Source organism: Pomacea canaliculata, linkage group LG5 (assembly GCF_003073045.1).
Source record: "Pomacea canaliculata isolate SZHN2017 linkage group LG5, ASM307304v1, whole genome shotgun sequence".
In the NCBI taxonomy this organism is placed as follows: Eukaryota; Metazoa; Mollusca; class Gastropoda; order Architaenioglossa; family Ampullariidae; genus Pomacea; species Pomacea canaliculata.
Window position 1 is genome coordinate 32030325 of NC_037594.1, and position 20608 is coordinate 32050932.

Genomic DNA, 20608 nt, shown 5'->3' on the forward strand with positions numbered 1-20608 from the left:
GCTCATGTCAGGTGGAAGTCGCGCGTAGGTGAGAAACGACCACTGGAGCCTGTCAGGTCCACGAAGGAAGGAGCAGTGGAGTCCTGCCATTGGCTGCAGGGACCTGGAGCGTTGATGACCCTTCCCCATGTCGTGGAGGGTTCCAGCAAGTCACAACAGCGGCTGTAGCAGTGGTGCAGACTCTGGTGTTGTCTGGACTGTCCAGGGTGCGTGGGAGAAGGAAAGACAGAAAGAGACAAAGACAGAAGGCCACACACATCCTTTCATTTTGAAGACCGCAACTCGTTTGACTTTTTTTACGGTTTACTGTACAACCATCTTTTTTTCGGAATCTCCTTTCGGTTTGTTGGCGACTTTGCGAAGCGCAGCGCGTGCCGCCAATGTTCACTGGCTGTGTTCAATAATTATTGCAGTCTCCACGCCCCCGCCTTCTCTTCAAAGGGTAAAAGAGCGTGGCAGCCGCGGGCGCCCTCTTATAGCCCGTGGCAGTGAAGTATAACATCCCATTAGAGCTTCTGATGCTGGAGACAGGCGCCTCTCGTGAGCTGTCACTTGCGGGTCCTGATGACCACAGGCGAGCCGCCACTGCCGCCGTACAATCACTCACCTGACAGCGCATAAAGGTGAGTTCCTGCACTTTTATTGGCCACCGCCTCTGTCCTCCTAACATTTTCTTGCCTCAGCCATATTTACTTATTCTCTCTGATAACTTTCTCTTTGTCCTTTTTTTTTTCTTGTCTATGTCTTCACTGGACCTGACTTTTCCATCATTGTCATCTGCTTTGTAATCATCGGCATAGTTATTGGTTTACTTCTGTAAATTGAATTAATATAGAGAGACACCATGTTGGGAGATAGATGAGGGGGTGACAGTTAAACATCATAGTCAGGTGGTGACAGTTAAACATCATCATATGCAGGCAAGTATTGTATCCTCAAAAAACCGAAGTGTACACAAATTTAATGGAAAGGTAACGTGCACAGGTCATTGTAGCAAAAAGTTTTTTCCAGGCTCTTGCAGGATGGATTACAGACATTGCGGCTGTACGCTGCCTCAGAATATTCAAAATAAGACACGAATAGGTCTGAAATTTATTTTTATTATTTTTATTAATATTAATTCTGCTGTTTAGAAAACATTTTAAAGTAGGTCGACCGCGCACGTGTGACGAAATGAAAGTGTGTACAGAACAAAGGTGAGCTGTGCACGACATACAAATATTGAGTCCGTTAAATCTGTTTGTACACCAATTCAGTTGGCTTCTGCCCTCGTGTCTCCTGCCCTTCAGGTAAATTTGTGTTGCAAAGTTACAGTCGTCACAGTCATAACAACAAGTACTTAAGCAAGTCCCTTCATAAACAAACGTAAGCACTGGAGGCAGAAAACTTTCTAAGGTAGCCCTAACTTCTCAAGACGAATATTAAACTAAAGCTCGAGAAGTTTATCTACATGGGAATATTAATGATTCCCCGAGAATTGTGTCTCGAGTAGATATCAAAATTTCATTTCCTTTAAAAGTATCAGGAACTATTCTTTAGCCGACGGGCGGCTGTTTACAGAACGAGCCTAACATCCTCGTCAGAGGAGGTCATGAAGGTTTCTTCAGGTTGCCGGGGATGTGCGGTGTCGTCTGCCGGTAGGAGACATCTGTCTGTGGCGGTTGTCGTAGGAAGATACTAATGTTGTTGTAGCCGGAGTCTGTAGGCCTGTGGTGGTTGTTGTAGGAAGATACTAATGTTGTTGTAGAGGGATTCTGTAGGCCTGTGGCCTGTCATCAGACAACGGTTCTCGTGTTGTGTTGAAGCCTGCGCCGGGTGGTCAGCCCCAGGTACCCGGTGTCTGCACGTGCACGTCCTGAGGACTCATTCTCACGCTGCACGAAGCATGTTGCGCGTGCGGCAACATAACATCATTAATATTGTACACCTTCCTGACCTGACAGTCAGCTTAAACAAACTGTTGACTTTCCCTAGCTCCCCCACTTGTCACAGTCTCTCTCCCCCTGCACTCGGGGTTTGTGTGCTTGTGTGTGTGTGTGAGAGAGATGTGTGTGTGTGTGTGTGTGTGTGTGTGTGTGTGTGTTTGTGTGTTTTATGCATTTCTACGTTCACCTGTGCGTCCACACTTGCGAGCCTGCGTGTGTGTTTATGCTTTATCTCTTCTCTATATTGTGCTTCTCTCTGTAAGTGAGCATGTCTGTCTTTAACTCTGCACCTCTTTGTTTTGATTTTACTTCAGTATATTACTATACTTGGTTGCATTATTATTGTATACCGGATTGAGCTCTATATTTCTTTCTTATTTTATTTTTAGTGACTAACAAGTTACTTTCTCATAATACCGAAGTCTGGCTTACAGCATTTGGGAAAACTTTAGATACCGGCCTATCAATCCGGGGGAAACTGTAACAACCAACAAACAAACAAACAAACAACCAAAAAAGCAAAACTTTCTCTATCACCATTCTGTTCGTTTCTCATTGCATCATGTTTGAAGCTCATCTCGGAAAATTAGTTTTGATACATGTTTGTGTGAATGGCCGTTAGTATAACAGAAATCCCTGTCTCCCACCTGCTTCCTTGTATCTCCGTCACGACATTCTTGTCCTTTGAACTTTGTTACTTTCCAGACTATCTGGCCCCGTATGCAGGGAGCACCGATAGCGCCGCTAGAGGTACGATATCCCTTTCGTCACGATAGCGCGGGAAAATTCGCATGCAGGGACCGCCGATAGCCGGCTATCGTAGCTCTACGGCTAATGGAGCCTCACCCCTCCGTTAGCTCGCTATCGTACCGAAAGCACAAGATGGCGGACTGCATGTTCGGGGACCGTATTCTACGCTGTTTGCGCCACGAACTTGTTTTTCGGGACAGGAAACCTCCCCTGGACCGGTACAACGACCAACAACTTTACCAGAAATATAAATTTAGAAGACACGATGGTTTAGAACTGACAAATGACATTGCAGCAGCAATCGAATCATCGAATCGACGTGCGTGGCTTTCTCCAGTGTTACAGGTACTGAATAAATCAGTTATTAATCTGCTGATAAAACTTGTTCAGCTTGTTGTCTATTTGATTTTAGCCGTGATTAGTTGCTTTTTAAATGATATTTTAAATTTGAAAAAGGCAAAATTAACATCCTAGCTTAGGTATTGTGCAGACTAACATGACTGTAATGTGACAGTCAAACCTTCTAGTTCTTGACATAGGATTTGCCCTGTGTGAGAGAGAGTTTGTGTGTGTTGAGGCTTTGTACTGTAACCCAAAAATTTTTAGTTTGCACTGCTGAATACCTGTTGCAGGGTGTGTGTGTGTGTTGATGCTTTGTAATGTAACCCACATTTTTTTTTTTTGCATTTCATCTCACTTCAGAATATGTGTTGCAGGTGTGTGAGTTTGTGTGTGTTGAGGCTTTGTACTGTACACAAATTTTATTTTGCATTGCATCTCACTGCTAAATACCTGTTGCAGGGTGTGTGTGTGTTGATGCTTTGTAATGTAACCCACATTTTTTTTTTTGCATTGCATCTTACTTCTGAATACCTGTTACAGGTGAGTGTGTGTGTGTTGAGACTATGTACTGTAACCCACATTTTTTTTTATTTCGCATTGCATCTCACTTCAGAATATGTGTTGCAGGTGAATGAGTTTGTGTGTGTTGATGCTTTGTACTGTAACCCACATTTTTTAGTTTGCATTGCATCTCACTTTTGAGTAGCTGTTGCAGGGGGGGGGGGTGTGACTTTGTACTGTCACCCACATTTTTTCATTTTGCATTGTATCTCACTTCAGAATATGTGTTGCAGGTGTGTGAGTTTGTGTGTGTTGATACTTTGTACTGTAACCCACATTTTTTAACTGTATACAGATCCACACTAATATACAAAAATGCATACACTGGCAGTACTGCTAGTTTTAATTATCATTTATCTCTTTGTCTAGCTTGCTTATTCAGCGTTTAGCAGCCAGACTTCTAGTTTGAGATTTTAATTTCTAGTTCCATTTGGCTTATAATAGACTGCTTTTTGGTCTTTGAATGTTATATCATGAGCTGTTGCTCTGTATCTCCTTTGCTGGCTGTTTTTCTTTTTTTTCCTTCTAAGGGTTTTCCGGTTGTCCAGGGTGGTGTTGACAGGTAGAAGTTTGTCAACGATTTGAAGGGACTTGAATATTCTGTGGCAGAGCAAAGAAAAATATGTAGTAAATGATGGTTGCAAGAGTGGCAATTAGATTTCTGCATATACATCAATAGCATTCTAAAGAAAAGTGATGTTATCCACAAACTGATTTAGTGTAAAGTGTCAGAAAATTATCAATCCTGCAAAAATGGACAGAAAATATCATTTAAATGTGGATATATATATATTTGTGTGTGGATGCAATTATTCACTTTTCATTGTGTTTTAAAATGTGTGATTGTGACTGTTTGAGAGTAAAATAAATGTCACTATGTAAATTTTAAGATATTGTGTGTTACTTGTTGAGATGGCAACATGTTGCACACAAACTTCAGAACACAGCATTCTGCGCGCAAAGTTCACAATAGAGCCACCGTAAAACATGAATTCATTCAGCCTGCTTACCTCCTGTGAATCTGGACCATTCACTGGAATAAAAAAAACATGTCTTAAAAATTGTACTTCATTTAATCAACAAGCATATAGCTGATGTATAAACAATAAAAGAAAAGTAAATAATGGTTGCATTTGAGGCAAGATTAAACCAAGCCATTTCAACCTGTGGTGCTGTGTCAACAGTTACCAAGAATGTAAAGCGTGTAATATTAACAATTATAAGTGTGATTTAAACATCCAACGCATACAATATGTTTCACTGCTCCCCTCCCTACATCCAGCTGATTTGCAAACATAATCACATTTTCTATTATAATATTATAATTTCATAAAAAATATAAATAAAAATAAGTAATTATTCTGTCATTTAATGTTTTATATACTTTTTTTTAGCCAGTTAATGTGTCACTTACCTCCAATACCACTGATCAGGGAGAGGTGTTATTGCCAAGGATCGCAGCAACAGCCTCTTCATATTCAGGTGGTGGCATTCCCTTGTCGCCAACTGTTTTATTTGCCTCGCTTTTTTTTTTTTTTTTTTTTTTGAAGCATTGTCTATTTTTGTAGATCCATTTATCTTTATTTCTGGTACAGAACAGCCACCCTGCTTGCCGACACCTTGGCCGCGATTTTTTTTTTCCAAATTTCTTTTTTTTTTTTTTTTTGGTTTGTTTGTTTGGTGGGGTTTTTTTTTTTTTTTGGTACCGTTCTTTTGTTGGAGAAGCAGCTGGAAAGAATTTTGTCTTTCATGGATATCTCCTCTAACAAAATTTTTATTTCCATGTCACTGAAATTGGCTTTTCGCATATGTTTCGTTTCCCGTTTTTCTGCAACTAGGACATCGTCAGGGAGAAAAAGTAAACGCTACTTTTAAAACAAATACATGCGCAGTAGCGCATGAAAATCGGGCCTACCCGGAAGCTATTTATAGAACTGCCTTCCCGCGCCGAAAGCAAGTGGAGCTCTATCGGCGTGTCCCTGCATACCACGTTAGTGGGGAGACTATCGCTGCTATAGCTTTCGGACCGAAAGGCTCTATCGCTACGATTGGCTAACGGTGTTTCTTGCATACGGGGCCTGGACTACATCTTTATGATGCTTGGAAATGCATGTTGTTGTTGTTGTGGTCACATGACAGCCCGAGCATGACCAGAGGGAGGAATGCTAAGCGAGAGGAAAGAGCGGGGAATGTGGACTGTGAACGAGCTTACTGATGGTGAGATCTCTATCTCACAGTGTTCACATCCTGCTCGTGACACCGGGCCCTTCATTAGGCTGTCACTGCTCACAATTACATGTTTCGTAATCACCGGCCAGGCGTGAAATTTCTGGTTGATATTTCATGTGTTTAGAGTTTAGGTTATTGTTATTATTATTATTATCGTGATAGTTCTTAATTTCTAAAGGTGTGAGTGCGCGTGCGTGTTTATATCTGTGGATGGGAGTGTGTCTGTGTGCATATGCAGTGTGTGTGTGTGTGATTGTATGCAGTGTGTGTGAGAGAGTGCGTATGTGAGCGCGTCTGGCTACGGAGTCGGTCTCCACATCCGGTTCATTGATCTGCGCATGTCTTGCGTCATGGCAACGGAGCGCAGCAGCTCTTAGCGCCGGAGCGGAGTCCTGGCCTCCTGTTTAAAGAGCACTTTGCAGCGCGATCAATTTTAGAGAAAATAAATTTGTTTGTGGACAAGATTAGGCACTCCGACTGTTCTCTTGACCACTTGTTCCCGCCGCGCGCAGGGCGCCAAAATATTCCGCCACTCGCTTTGTCTTACACAACCACCCTCGGGTAGCAGGCTACCCGTCCTTCACGTGGGGCATGCTTCTCTACTGCTCTCTACTACTTCTCTACTTCTTGTGTATTGCTTCTCTACTGCTTCTTTGCTGCTTTTCTGTTGCTTCTCTACTGCTCCTCTGTTGTTTCGCTATTGCTTCTCCACTGCTTCACTGTCAGTCTTCTTGTTTCAAGTCTGTTTAGTAGAAGTGTAGAGGGGCTGAAACAATTCGGCAAAAACACTGAAAGGAAAACAGCCTCAGCCATTCTTCGTTGTCTCTTTGATCAGTCCAAGCTCCGCTAATTTTTTTTCCTTCTCTCTCTCTTTCTTTGTTTTTATTTAGTTCGTTTTTTATTTGTGTTATGTTCAATCTTTCGTCTTTTGTTTCTCTCCCTCTCTAAATTAATTAATTGAACATTTACATCTCTCAGCATGTGCGTGTGTGTGCACGTGCGCCTTTCTGTACAGTGTGATCTGTCATCACTTATTTGAGACACACAAACACCTGATGGAGCTGGCTATGGACACGTGGCACTCAGGTGCAAACCCTGGATCCGCCCCACACAAACTTTTATGTAGCCACCCAGCAGTTCCACAAGCATTGAAAAACTTTCTGGTAACCAGCTCTTGCAGTTCTTGTGCCATGATGTATACTGCTGCTGTTCACAGATGATGAGAAGCCGGAGGAGGAAGGAAAAGGAGTAAATTGTTTACAGCTCATGTCTCTAAAGTAATGTGCTGTGCACAAAAAACAATAATATACAAATACATATTCAAACTAGTACACTTACGTCAATCGAAACATATTAACAAATATATAAATAATAATAACAAATAATAACAACAATAAGACAACATCAAAAGAAGCAGGATCTGGCAGTCAAGGAAAGTAAGGAGAAAGTCTGAACACATCGTCTGAAGATGTTGCAACCGATGCGAAGGTTCCTTAAGTGTGAACGGAAAGAATGAATCTGGCGAGTGAGTCTGGGCTCGTGCTCCATCGTGAGAGGCTGGGGAGACCTGTCAGGATGAGGCTGTCATTTCCTGCAGGTGTGTGTTGGCACAAAGGATGAGTCTGACTCCTCACAGACACTTTCTCAGAAGGTTGAAGCTGCTCCTACCGCGTCACTTGATGGAGTCTAATGGTCAGGGTACTCGACTGTCGAGCGAAAACTATTCTGTCCAGCAGAAAATGGTATCTGATAAATCAGGCAATATAGAGGCAGTATCTGATTCATTATTATCTAATTCATTAGACCTATAGCTCGTGACAGAATGAACCACTTTCATTACCGGACCCTACGTGGGTCATCGCTGTTTCTGCAGACTGCACAGATGTAGGGACCACCAGCACCGTGGACAGGCCTTTATGCAAATACAAACACTATTTTGCATTTGTTTCTTCTTTGCACTATAAACACCGCTTTAATATTTTTCTGGCATTTATTGACTTTTTATGAAAGTGCTCCATCAGTTCGCTGGATCATTTCATTCTGAAGAATCCTTTCATAAAACCAATAAACATTTAGTTAACACAAGAAATAACAAAACTAAAAGCACGTTTTAGTAAATTCAATATGGTTTCTCTGAATCATTTGTTAATAACACTACTGTAGCAGTAGCAGCAGCAGTAGTAGTAGTAGCTCAAGTTTAAAATATATCGAAACAGTCTAAGAATGACAATATAAAATTTCTTTTGGGATTTTAAACTCTGTTTGACTTAAAGTTCTAGTAAGATGGATTTTTTTCCAGCGACAAAGTTGAACTACTGGGTACAATTACTATTTCCAAAATTCTAAGCTAAAAATACCTTCAACGTGCAGGAGGAAATCGTGACGTCACGCTTGTACATAGATACGTCATTTGCTCCCACTTCTCCTGAGACTTTCATAACGAAGCCGTATTTCTGTACATTTTCTGGTGTGTGTTGTTGGCCTCTTCCTGTACATCGTGATGTTTAAAGGCCTGTATCTAAATAACGGATAAGCGGAATCTCACCCAGATGTCGGGAACAGTATCTTGCACTGAACCAGTAGACTAATACTTACATCTCACTGGTTCTTGCAGCAATCGAATGATTATCACTTTACGGACTGTCGGAGTTCCTAAAGGCCAAGGCAAAACAAATTTGAAGCCTTCTCTTTTTTTTTGTTTTATTTTTCTAATCTTTTTACACAAAACGCTTTGAGAACTATGTTTAAAGGAGCCTTCGAGTATCTTCTGAGTTCACTGAGCACAGGTAAGAGCTGAGATAGTTCGACGAGTTCAAGGTAACAGACTACGGGAATAAAAACTTTACGACCTCCAATAAAACCTGTTTTTTTCCTAAAGACAAGTTTTATGTAGCTGTCACGGAAGCAGACAAGAAACCGCCGTTACAAGAGAACCGAAGATCATCACTCACTTGTTTGTTGGACGAATGATGTCCTCTGTAAACTGGACAAATGAAAGGAATTTTGAAAGTAAATTAGTGAGATTATTGTACCTCATTTTTTAAAGACCCCAAATTTCCCAGGGTTGCCACAAATTCTTTTGCCTTTTTTCTTTCCTGAGTAAAACACCAACACATGGTCTTGTACCGAACATATCACCTGACACACCGATAGACACCTCACTCTGAGCATAGTATACACATTGGTCAGGCTAAGCTTACGAACCAAAACTCCTTTAGATGTTCACACCTGATGACACGAAGCTAATATTTTACGATATCAACCAACGTGCGTATTTTCCTGTCAGTAAATTCTGTCCTATTCACTCTCTGTCTCTCTGTGTGTGTCTTGTAAGGGAGAGATTGAGAAGAAAAGCATTTAAACCTTCTATAGCTCTGACCCTCCAGCTCAAGTTTGTCAATGGAGGCTAAATGCGGGCTGATTGTTCCCTTAACGCAGTTTTGCCGCCTCCCATTCTGAGTGTATTTGACTTGCACCTGGACATGCAACGGCAATTTACCGACCCGCCACACACCGTTGTGCCGCCATGTCGCCCAACCTCCAAATGCTGGCTTGGCCACAAGCAGGGAGGATGGCCATGAAAGGATGGAGGATGGGGGAGAAGTGTGTGGACAGGGGGGTAGGCAGGTAGGGGGGACAGTCTAGCTGCCTGCGGGGGACGTTTTGTACTGGGGTTCGTGCTTGTGTGCACACAGTATCGATATGCACCATGGAGCAGCACCAGACTTGAACAGCTCACCATCGATCTCTCACAGTACTCACCTATTGGAGCCACTTCTTGTCACCACCACCCGTCTGCTGCCCAACGGTTTGGGGATTAGGGAGGGACGAGAAGGTCGCAGCATCCCACGCCGGCCTCCTCGTGCAGGTCTGAAGTGCCGAGAGAAAAGTTTTGTCTCCGAGTTTGAACAGCGCTCCACGTCGCTTTCAGACATCTTGGCCGGGGGACGAGGGTGGTCTCTACTCGCCTCCATGTTTGTCGGGACTGGAGTCGCTGAATGCTCAGTCAACACACCGCACCATAACATGATCATAGAAACAAGCTAGTCTTCCTTGGCTGGACCTTATGTGACAGTTTTTTTTTAATGGTCTGATATGATTTCGAATGCTCAAGACATGCAATATGCAGTAGACACAATTGCTCGTGCGCGCAAACACACACAGGTGACACGAACTTAGCTTAAAACCTATCAAAATATCGTCAACAAGATGGTTATTAAGGAGGCATCAAGACAACCAAGTTTCTCGAGAAGCGGGTAGGAGATCTGATTCAAGGGGAGAGCAGTTCTGAAGCCGCCCAGGGGAGATCATCCTTCAGACGTGCTCCGGCATACTGACCTGCATCCCGTCCACCCCACTGGTCTCAAGTCGACTGGAATCGATGGGGGACGAGATTATTGTCAAGGGTCATAAAGGCTGTTAAGGATGACACAGAACAGTCCATCAACACCACCACGAGCTTCCACTTCATCGCCACGTGCTAATATTTGATTGTCTTTACAATGGCCGCGCCAGCCATGACCATGAAAATATGATTTGGCACCAACATGGCGAGCTGGACCATGTTGCTGTCGGAAATCTGGCATTTGTCACCGCCAGGCGGCAGCAGGCGCGCCTTTGTAGAAATCACATGACAGGTTGGCATCCGCATGCAAGTCCACGAGTGTTTGACTTCCTAGGTTATCTAAGTCAAGTGATCTTCCTCCCAGATTACCGAATGCAAATGAGTGTTGTCCTAGATTATCAAATGCAAGTGGATATCCTTCCACATTACTTGATACAAGTGGCTTTCCTTTAAAATTCCCTGGTACGAGGGGATGTTGTGACCAGCAGCTTGACTCAAGTAGGGGGAGGGATCCAGAAGGGGGAAGAGGATGGCGTACGAGGAAGGTGCTCACCCTTGTCAGATTGCTCTCCTTGAGATGGGGATACTTCCCTCAGCTGATCCTGCTGCTGATGGCTCCTGAATCCATGGTTTGATGAAAGTATGGAGCGAAGGAGGGGACATGGGCATCCCACCCCTTCACAAAGCTGACCCCGAGATAAGTGAACTCTCTCAACAAACTTTTCTTTCTTATTCCCTCACGCAAGTCTTTTCCTGACAAATTATCTAAAGCAAGTGGTTTAAACCATTAATATTACCAACGAAAGCTATTTTTAACTGGCTAATTAAAGTTAATTATGGCGAAGATGCTTATCAAACATGTATCAACAATAGTTTGACTCTTTGTGTTCATCTGTATTAACACGACAGGTAAGCATCATCAAGACTATCAGGTCAAATAATTTCCTGTTAAAAGTAATTAGAAATCGGTCGCATGCGATGTCAGCAAAAACTGTGACAGTAATTCAGTCCTCCGCTAGCCCCTAATTACACGAACATTTATTTATGTACCCTATATTTAGTTAATAGGCAAAGGGCTGCCGTGCATGCTGGGAGGTCCTTGATTAAACGGATATTAATGATAATCGATTGAATCCACACGGCCGATGGGTGGCTGCAGATCCCAGCTGAGCTCCGAAGAAGGGGCATCGGGAGGCAATGGTGGACAACTGATCAGGGGGCCAAGACCCTGTCCAGAGAGAGGGGCTTGCCTCAAATGAAGCAAATACAGAAACATTGATCAGGCCCTTCTGCTTTTTAAAGATGTCCTGCTAGGATTTGAACACCGAGCTCGTTATGGTGTGACCCCCTCTACCCTCGCCCCATCCTGTATCCCCGTGTGTCTGCTGCCTCTCAACAGCTGGTCTCAACTGTCCGTTTGTCTCTTTGCTTTTGTACCCGCATTTTTTGCTTTTTTTTCCACTTCTACCCGAGGACATGTAGACAGACATTCCACTGGTTGCCTCCATGTTTAGTGATGTAGTCAAACATCTCCTCCGCGTTCTTTCTCCACAGTTTTGCAAGTGTTAAGGATAATCAACTAATCCTATAAGCAGGACTTTATCCCTTCTTCAACCTCGCCCTCTCACCCCTTTGTTAAACAAAATATAACTTCCTTTCTTCCAATAACAAAGTAGTAAATAAATATTATGGCACAGGTGTCTATTCTATGTCAAAGTCAGCAGCTTTACCTTCAGGCTCCATCTTGGTTCAAACTTCGTCAACTGAGTTTCCTGAAATCGTCTCTTCCTGTTCTCGCTGTTTTTTACCTTCAGTTATTTCACATCGTTTTATTTTAAATTATCCCTCCATTTTGTTATGAGCACATTTTTCTTTACTGCTTGCATATCTGATTTTCCTCCGAAAATTACTGGCAAAGAGAAATCTCACCTACCCCCTGTAACTCTGACCCTGCGTTGACTGAAGTTCCAGAAAGGTCACATCCTCTGCGCATCCACGGGAGGCGACAGGCGAATGTTCAGTTTTAAAATAAAAACGACTGATGCTACATTGGTGGAAAAACTGTCTGCCCATCTGCTCATGTCTCCGCTATCGTCTTCCTGCCGTCCGATCAATGCTGTCAGCCATGATTATTTCATGAGGTGGGGCTTTCCGGCGCCGGAGGTGACGTAGAACGACTTACTCTGGGATGAATGGAAAGTCAAAAATATCACCGGAGCAGACGACGGCTGAAGGGAGGAAATAATCGGTTTTTTGTATTATTTGTGACTCCAGCTCTTCGAGAAAACCTAGCGAGGATTTCCTAGATGCCTGCTTTGCATACTCCCACGATCGCCAGCCTACGCGCACGACGGTGTGTCCGTGTGGGTGTCGGTGTGGTTGGGGTGTGGTGAGGGTGGATATAGGGGTGGCAATGTGAGGGTGGATATAGGGGTGGCAATGTGAGGGTGGATATAGGGGTGGCAATGTGAGGGTGGATATATGGGTGGCAATGTGTGGGTGGATGTGTGTGGCAATGTGTAGTTATGTAAGGGGTAGATACGATGGTTTGTGAGGGGGTGTGGTGTAGGTGGATATATGGTCCAAAGAGAAGCACAATGAAAAGAAAACCACAGCAAAGATATCCAAACTGTTTACAAAGTGTAAGTTTTGCTTGTAGTAAATAGACAATCAGTGCAGACATTATTTTTGTTCACCCTCGGGTACAGGAGGCGGAACACCCGGGTTTTTTCCAACCCTACACATCGACGTGTTTACGACCAGCACGTGCAGACCTGGGTGGCCATGTTAGAGTGGTCTATCGGGTTTCTTGTCGTGACTTGTTCATTTTCTGTGCATGACACACGAGCTGAAGTATCGCTAAACGGTTCTCGTCTAACCGTCAATTGTTATGATGGGGTTTGTTCATAGCAGCTCTGTGTTTTCTGCCTCCCATTGTTAGCGCTCACGTGTAGACATAGGAACGGAGTGAGGGAGGAAACATCAACTGTATCATGGCAAGACACCCAGCCTGCCTCAGATGCCACAGAGAAAGAACAGTGTGTCTGAGACACGGTCTGAACACAGGATGTCCAACCCTCACTAGATTGGTGACAGGCGATAACCCCTTTCGCCACTGTACCACCCGAAAGTAAGAAAGTCGAAGTAGAGATTTACTGTATGAAGCCAGACTGGCCAACTAATAAAGTTCCATGATAACAACATAGAACTAATTCGTCAGACCCCACAGAGACATAAAGGTGTCTCAAGACATACTGAGGACATGATGCAAGAGCAGACCGTCTGGAGACAGGAAGTAGCTGTGACAGGAGGATGTACTGTACCACACATGTTTCTCTCTTAAGCTCTTTCACTTCTGAGTTTTCTCAGACTCCCTTTGAGACAATCCTGTTAATAAAACAAGCCCTAATTTACTGGAAGTAATCGGAAACAGAAACAACAGTTGGTAAGCCAAGAATAAATAAGAGGGAAAGCTTTGAAGAAATGTCTTAGAAAGCATGGTGCGTGCGTGCGTGCGCGCGAAAATGTGCGTGCGTGTGCTTCTGTGTTTGTGTGTGTAAAAGACTAAGATTGTGTATTTTTGTGGATTCACGGGGAACAGAGGGGATGAATGATCGTTGTTCAGTTCTGGCTTTTTCTTGCTTACCAGTCTGTGCTTATGGCGACATTGAGAGCAGAGTTTTGCTAGTTTTAGTTGTCAAAGAAAGAAATGAAACTTGTCAGGTCTGAGTGTTTGACCTGGTCTCGGGTGGCACTCTCTGGCCTCGACACCCGTTTACACGTTGACTTTAACTCCTGTTCGGAAGGTTGGCCTGCGGACGCTTGTCTCCTTGTACTCTGGTCTCCTCATCACCTTTATCAACACAGTGCAAAGTCTTAGACGCACTTTACCATCAATCAAACAGCCAACTGAGGAGAGCTGACGACGAAGAACGACTGTCACGACCATATAGGGAGACTGGAGGGCGCAGAGGTAAGCCGCTTGCGAGATAGAAAGTCAAGATGAGGAGTCGGGTGTTCTAGTCTCTTCTCACACATCTTCTCTGTCGATGGATATCTTTGTACGTACTTTTACTGAAACCTTTAGCAGCTGACTTTACTGAACACATCTACAATGCCCCTGATTGTAAGCTTGCTTGGCTCGAGAGACACAGCACCCTTATCATTCACTTCTCTGCCGTGAGTCGGCCAAAGATCAAGAGGTTAAAGTTGGAAGTGTCGTCACGCGAAAGTCTTCTTCCTTCCTGTCCTTGCTTCTACCCCTCCCCCAGCCCCACCCAGCCTGGTCTCCACCCCTGACCGATCGATTCCTACTGACATGCAATCACATAAAGCAAAATCATGGGAGTGATTTTTATCGGTTTGTTTAACAGGCGGACTGCCGTCCCTAATGACTTCCATATTGGACGTCCAATATAATTGCAAATGGCGTCAGGACCACCGCGACTCCGGCTGCTCCTTTGTCCCCTGGGTTCTGGAATATATGCTCGCGTTGGCTGTTTCTTCTCCTTCAGGATTTCTTTCCCTTCAGATTCTTGATCTCCTTCAATCTGTCTTGTTCTCCTGCATGCTTTCGTACCCCCTGCAAGCTTTCTTGTCCCTCCTGCAGGCTGCATCCCACTCCTGCGGATCTGTACATCTGGCATAACATTTTACCGAGCTGACAAAGGAAAACTTACTCTCAGCAAAAACCAACAACAGCTTGGAATAGAAGAGAGAGAATCAAAAGCAAAAGAATAACGAATGAAGATATGAAAACACGAAGAGCAAGTTTGGGCAGACAGCTTGACAACGGACAACAGACCTACCAGAGACCTGAACAGTATGTCTACCACGTAGACTTGCCTTCCGGCTCCATTACTAGAGCCTACATCTTCAATTCTTTTCCCTATAGTCATCCGTTGTTGTTGTTTTATTTTGGGGAGGGGATTAGGTGGAGGGGTGTTTTTTGGGGGGATTTTTTGCCATCCTGACCAGTGCAGCATTCACAGCGACTACCTTTGCCCTCGCGACTACACAGATCAGGTTATGCTCAGTTCCATCTGACCTTTCCACTCCCATAAACTTACCAGCATCAAAAAAGTGATTTGATTGGTGAACAGTGACTTTTATGCACTGAAAGACATAGTCATGTCTGTCCCCCGGGTAGGACACTGCATGCACACATAAGATGCAGAAGACAAGATTGCCTGTGCAGTCAAACCAGCAGTCTAGACGCCTTCTTCTCCAGTTTTAAAGGATAAATTATTCAACAGGCTTTAACAAAATAATTATTAACAGGTTTAACAAAAGGAAACTTCCTCGTCTACTTCGATTCATTTATTTAATTTTGTGTTGCTGCTTGAGCTTATTTATTTCTTGTTTTATGTAGCATTTATTTTTTATTTGATGATTAATGTGTGATTTCGGCAGCTGACTGTTAGAGAACTGATCTTCAAAGCCTGGCATCAGAAAGTTGTTCTCTGACTGCCTCACGTTACCTTCGAGTCGTCAGGTGACGTGTTGTACACCTGGTCGTCAAAGGGGTGTCTATGTGTACAGGATAAGTGGCTTGATTGGACTGGTTGAGGTCTTGTGACAGCAAACAATCATTAGTCTCATCTGCCATCGCAGGCTCCATGCGACTCTCGTTCAAGAAAGCCTGAGAGGCTGAAGTCGGTAGAACACATCGATGAAAGCTATTAACGACAAAACAAAGGTTACGACGATTTCTAACTGCTTTCGTAGACGTCGGAAATTAGTATTTTCCCGTGAAGCCTGATGGGTATAGTGTCCTTTGCAATTTGTTGCCTCTTGCCATCGTCTTGTTCTTGCCATCGTCTTGTTCTTGCCATGTCACTTTATCTCAGTTGATGTCGCTCGAAATCTGCTCCCTTCGACTGCACAGCACATTTGATAAAACTGTTGTTGTGTTGACATTTTATTGCTGTGAAAATGTCTTCCTTCCAGAATAGAATATAAAGCTGCTAAATCGAACTAATTGATCGACAATCGTTGGCAGGTCGACTCGGTGCCATTAGTTAGTGGAGGGTTAATTTAGTCACTCGCCTCTTATGGAGGCCATGAATTGTAGAATAGTTCCAGGAATAGACCCTCCTGGGGAAATAATCGCCTGGAGCTGTGTTCACTTTCCGCTGCATTAAGGAGACAAGCAGGACATTAGATGGGGTGAGGAGCGGGGGATAATGAGAGCGCCCATTCTCCCGACAACAGGTCGATGATCCGTGGATTGGGAAATGCCTACCAGGCTACCGGATCCAGGCCGGTGATGCTAAGCAGAGTTGAGGAAGTCAGGACAGGTTACACTATTCATGCTACAAAATGGGGCTAGACAATGGGACACGGTCACAATAAGGAATTTTGCAAGGAAGGAAAGACAAGACAGATTATTTTCCCCCGAGAACAGAGCCTGGGCGTAGTGTCATTCCAGAAGCTTCTACACTGCATGGTGGAAAGAAAGTTGCAAATGTTTATACACTGGGAAATGGTGTTGTACGCTGTCGGTAACTAAGACTATATCACGGCAAGGCAGCCAGCCCTATAAACAGATGCCACATGCAGTGTGCCGGAGACGAGAGCCGAACCCAGGACACCCAACTTTCACCGTTGAGCCTCAAACCACCCTGCGGAAAGTGGGAAGGAAAAGTTATAACACACAAAAAGGAAGGAAAGAATTGAAGCAGAGGGAAGAATGCTGTCAAATTATGCATCAAAAGGTGCGTGACCCCAGGACTGTGTCAACAGCCTGTGTCACTACCTGTGTCAACAGCCTGTGTCAATACCTGTGTCAACAGCCTGTGTCACTACCTGTGTCAACAGCTTGTGTCAATACCTGTGTCAGCAGCCTGTGTCAATAACTATGTTAACACACTCTGTCAATAACTCTGTCAAGGCTCTGATCACCGCCATCGGCCCCGGTGCATGCTTTGTCATGTTGAGGTTCGATCTCCCAGCATGCACTGGTCTGCCCAGGCCGCCCTCAGCTCTCGTCGCCAACGGTGTCGTGAATGCAGCCTCCGCAGCAAGATGGCGATCTCGGGAAAACATCCACTTCCTTCACACCCGCCAGGTGTCTGGTTCCACTAATGCACGAGGTCCAGTGAGAACAAAGCTGACTTTCAAACTGCACGAGCTCAGCATGGTGTGAACTGTGGACACGTGACTCCCAGGCTGACATCTTTATGAGCAGTTCTCATGCTCACCGATCCTGAGCCTTACTTCTAGAGTCTAGACTGAGGTGTAAACTCTACTAACAGGACAATAAATGTATATCTACACAGCTGAAATGTTCTCATACTTATTGCCGTGCAATAATAAGAATTTTTTCTCTCAAGACAATGTAGATGCCAGAAATAAACAGCTTGTAAAAGTGGTTGATTTTTGATAAATGTTATTTAAATTACATTATTCGGATCATGGTTCATGGTAATGTAGGCTTTATGTAATCCCTTTCAGCTCTTTGCTGGTCAAAGACTTTTTCCCTGTCAAAGCATTCCTCAAAGAAAATTATAAATGTGATTAATTTTAGTCGAGACCTCTGACCTTTGATCATTTATTGACACCAATACTGGATTCATATCAAAGAGGAAGTAAATGTTTTAGTGGAGAAAAAAAAGCTGATCATGCATTGAATATTACAACCTACGCACAAGAAAACTCTTTCGTATTTTTTAATGTATATTCATACTTCATGGCCAGTCCCGCAGCTTTTTTTTCTGGTTTGACGACATTCACGTGGCAGCACGTAGAACAAAGCGAGTTGAGGAGAACGTGATTAAGTGAGTTTACCGGGCAAGGGAGACCACCGCAGTGCGCAAGATAAAAAGCGAACTCTTCTGACGCGTCTTCACGAGCTGACCAATCACATTTCGGTCATCGCTGCTGCACTCTTTCCGGTCAGTGCAAGTCCGCGGCGCAAGATTACAGCACGACGCCGAGAGGTTAAATAAGGCAATGAATATTCATGCTCCCCAATATCCTGCCCATTCTCCTCGCCATGTCGCCGTGTCTCGCTGGCTGGCGGCGCAATCACGTGACCCCGCGCTTATTGTCCCATTGGTCTCCTGGCTGCTGACGCATTAGTCCACGCCACGGCTTACGTGAGCAGGAGTTGTCCTCCCCAGGTTCTGAGCGACTGTGGGATGTATGCACCTCCAACACTCATTTGCTTTTGCTGCTCGTGGAGAAAATAATATAATCAAAAATATAATTTAAAATAAAATCAGCATCGACATTTTCATCATTATCGCCATCTTTTAAGAACATCCAATGCTGTCTCCATGGGTTCTGCTGCTGGATTCTAAATATGATACCGAGTAACCTTTATTTTTTACACTAGAAAAAATACATGCCGTTGTCGATACGAGCTATGTTTATCACCCTTCTTCGCGCTGTAGCTTCCGAAAGCTTTCCGTTTTGCCATTGTTCATCTCAAGATACGAGGCTGAGAGGTTGAGAAATTTTAGCTGCCAATGAGAATGTCCTCAGTAGATGTTTATTGGTTCGTATCCGAGGGCTGTGTGCTATTTCCGGGACTCGATCATTGAAGGTAGGGCGACAGGGTGGGGCTCAGCCTGACAAGGGTCTGTACAACCTGAAATGTCCTTTTCTCACTCCAAAACTTTTCTCACTCCAAAACTTTGTTGCCAATTGGTTTTTTCTTGCCCTCGCGCACTCGAGGTTTTTGTTTTGTTTTGTTTTTTGTCGTTTTTGCTTCAGGGTATGTACTATGGCGGACTCGAGAGCTCGCGCTAACATGTGTGTGTTTGTTTGTGTGAGAGAGAGAGACTGCATATCTATGTCTGAGTTGACGGCGTGTTTGAGCGTCTGCTTCTGTCTGTGTTGTTGTGTACCTGTTTGTTTGCTTGTATGTGTGCGTGTATGTGTATGTATGTCTCTCTGTGTGTGAGTGAACGCACAAAATATCAAGTATGTATTTGGACCTCACTGCTGTCCGTGGTTGTAGAGTAATCTACAGTGTTGACCAGTTGCCATGTTTGTTGTTGCCAGTATTTTTATTTCTAAGACGGAGCGACGGAATCCACCCGACTGTCGCTCTGTTTACAAAGGACAGGCCCCACAAGATTCACAGAACACATCCCTTGTAATCAACTTTGTCGGTCATTCTGTCCAACCCTCCATCCTTCCACGCATGCGCATTCGCACGCAACTTCCAGGGACTAAGCGACGACGGGAAATGGAGGGAGGATGAGTATGGGGTGCGAGGGGATGAGGGTGGGCCATACACGCACATGGTGTCCATAGAAGTGCGTCCGACTGGGTGCGTGTGTCGCGATCTGTGCGCCACCTATAGTACGAGGACAGGAGATCGAAGACGATGACTGGCGAATACCTGGAGCAGAGCAGAAGCTTCGGTGTGTTTTCACCTATCCGCGGCGCAGGTATGCCGCTCTACGTGTGTGCTTACCTCCAGCACAAGGAGGTTGCAGCTGCTACGTCATCGTGCATTCTGCAGCTACAGGCGCCACGTGCAGCTGCTGCAGTGACGTCGTTGTGACGGGATTACGTCGTGGAGCTGCGAGACAGTTGTGCCCCTGTGACGTCATCGTCCGCCTTGTGACGCATGGGGCTGAGCACAACTCTGTGGCCATCGCGCGTTGCTCCTGACGACAGTCGTTCGTGAGACATGTACCCGTGTGACCTCTCTTTGTCTATCAAGGTTTGTCTGTTAGAGTCTGTCCTCCAGTAAAGCTCGTTTTACACTTTGCCCTCGTCAAATGTCTGTCTACGCAGCGTAGACACTGTTGTGACACTGCTGTACCTCAGTATATCCCGTGGTATTAACGTTGTATTAAGTCGTGTTCCGATGACATGTATGTTCAGCAGAAAATAAGTTGGCAAAGTTATGATTGGTACGTTTATTGTGTCTATAGTCGGACTACTTTCATGGTCTAGTCATGAAGAAAGGACAAACCGCCCTCAACTGTGACCACCCGTACCCAGAACTGAACTGATTCTTTAGGGAAGGTGCAAAGCAGAAGGATGAGAGGGGCTGGATGGTCTTTTTCCTTAACGACCTTAAATAACTGAAATAAGCTTCACAGGAACAAAAAGTCTACCAAAACGATGCAATTAACTTTATCTCCAAATACCAAAATATTTTTGCTACTGCAGTAAATCAAAGTGTTGCATCAGTTTGAACCAGTTTGATAATTTACATGTGAGTGACAACGGAATCAACGTGAATAACATCACAGTAATAACATCTCACTACACCTCCATGAACTGATCTCTGAAATCAACTTTATAAATCCGATTTGTTATATCTCCGGTCTACATTAATCTTTTCTACTCTTGGCGATGTCATCGTTTTAAACAAAACAATTCCCGGGTTTAGTTGAGCTGGTGGTTGGCGTCCCCTGGTTAACTAATCTCATTGAATTCTCCACGTCACCCACAGACGTGAAGCTGCGAGCTCAACCACCGGAAGTCGCCA

At 44.3% G+C, this 20608-nt stretch overlaps 1 protein-coding gene across 1 annotated transcript in view; it reads left to right on the forward strand.

The window, feature by feature from the left end:
- LOC112564771 (synaptic vesicular amine transporter-like) overlaps positions 1-20608 on the forward strand; it is a 37683-nt gene continuing 17075 nt past the window's right edge. The window contains exon 1 of the mRNA XM_025239839.1: positions 1-623. The gene's annotated coding sequence lies outside the window, so the exon portion shown is untranslated. The remainder of the gene's footprint in view (positions 624-20608) is intronic.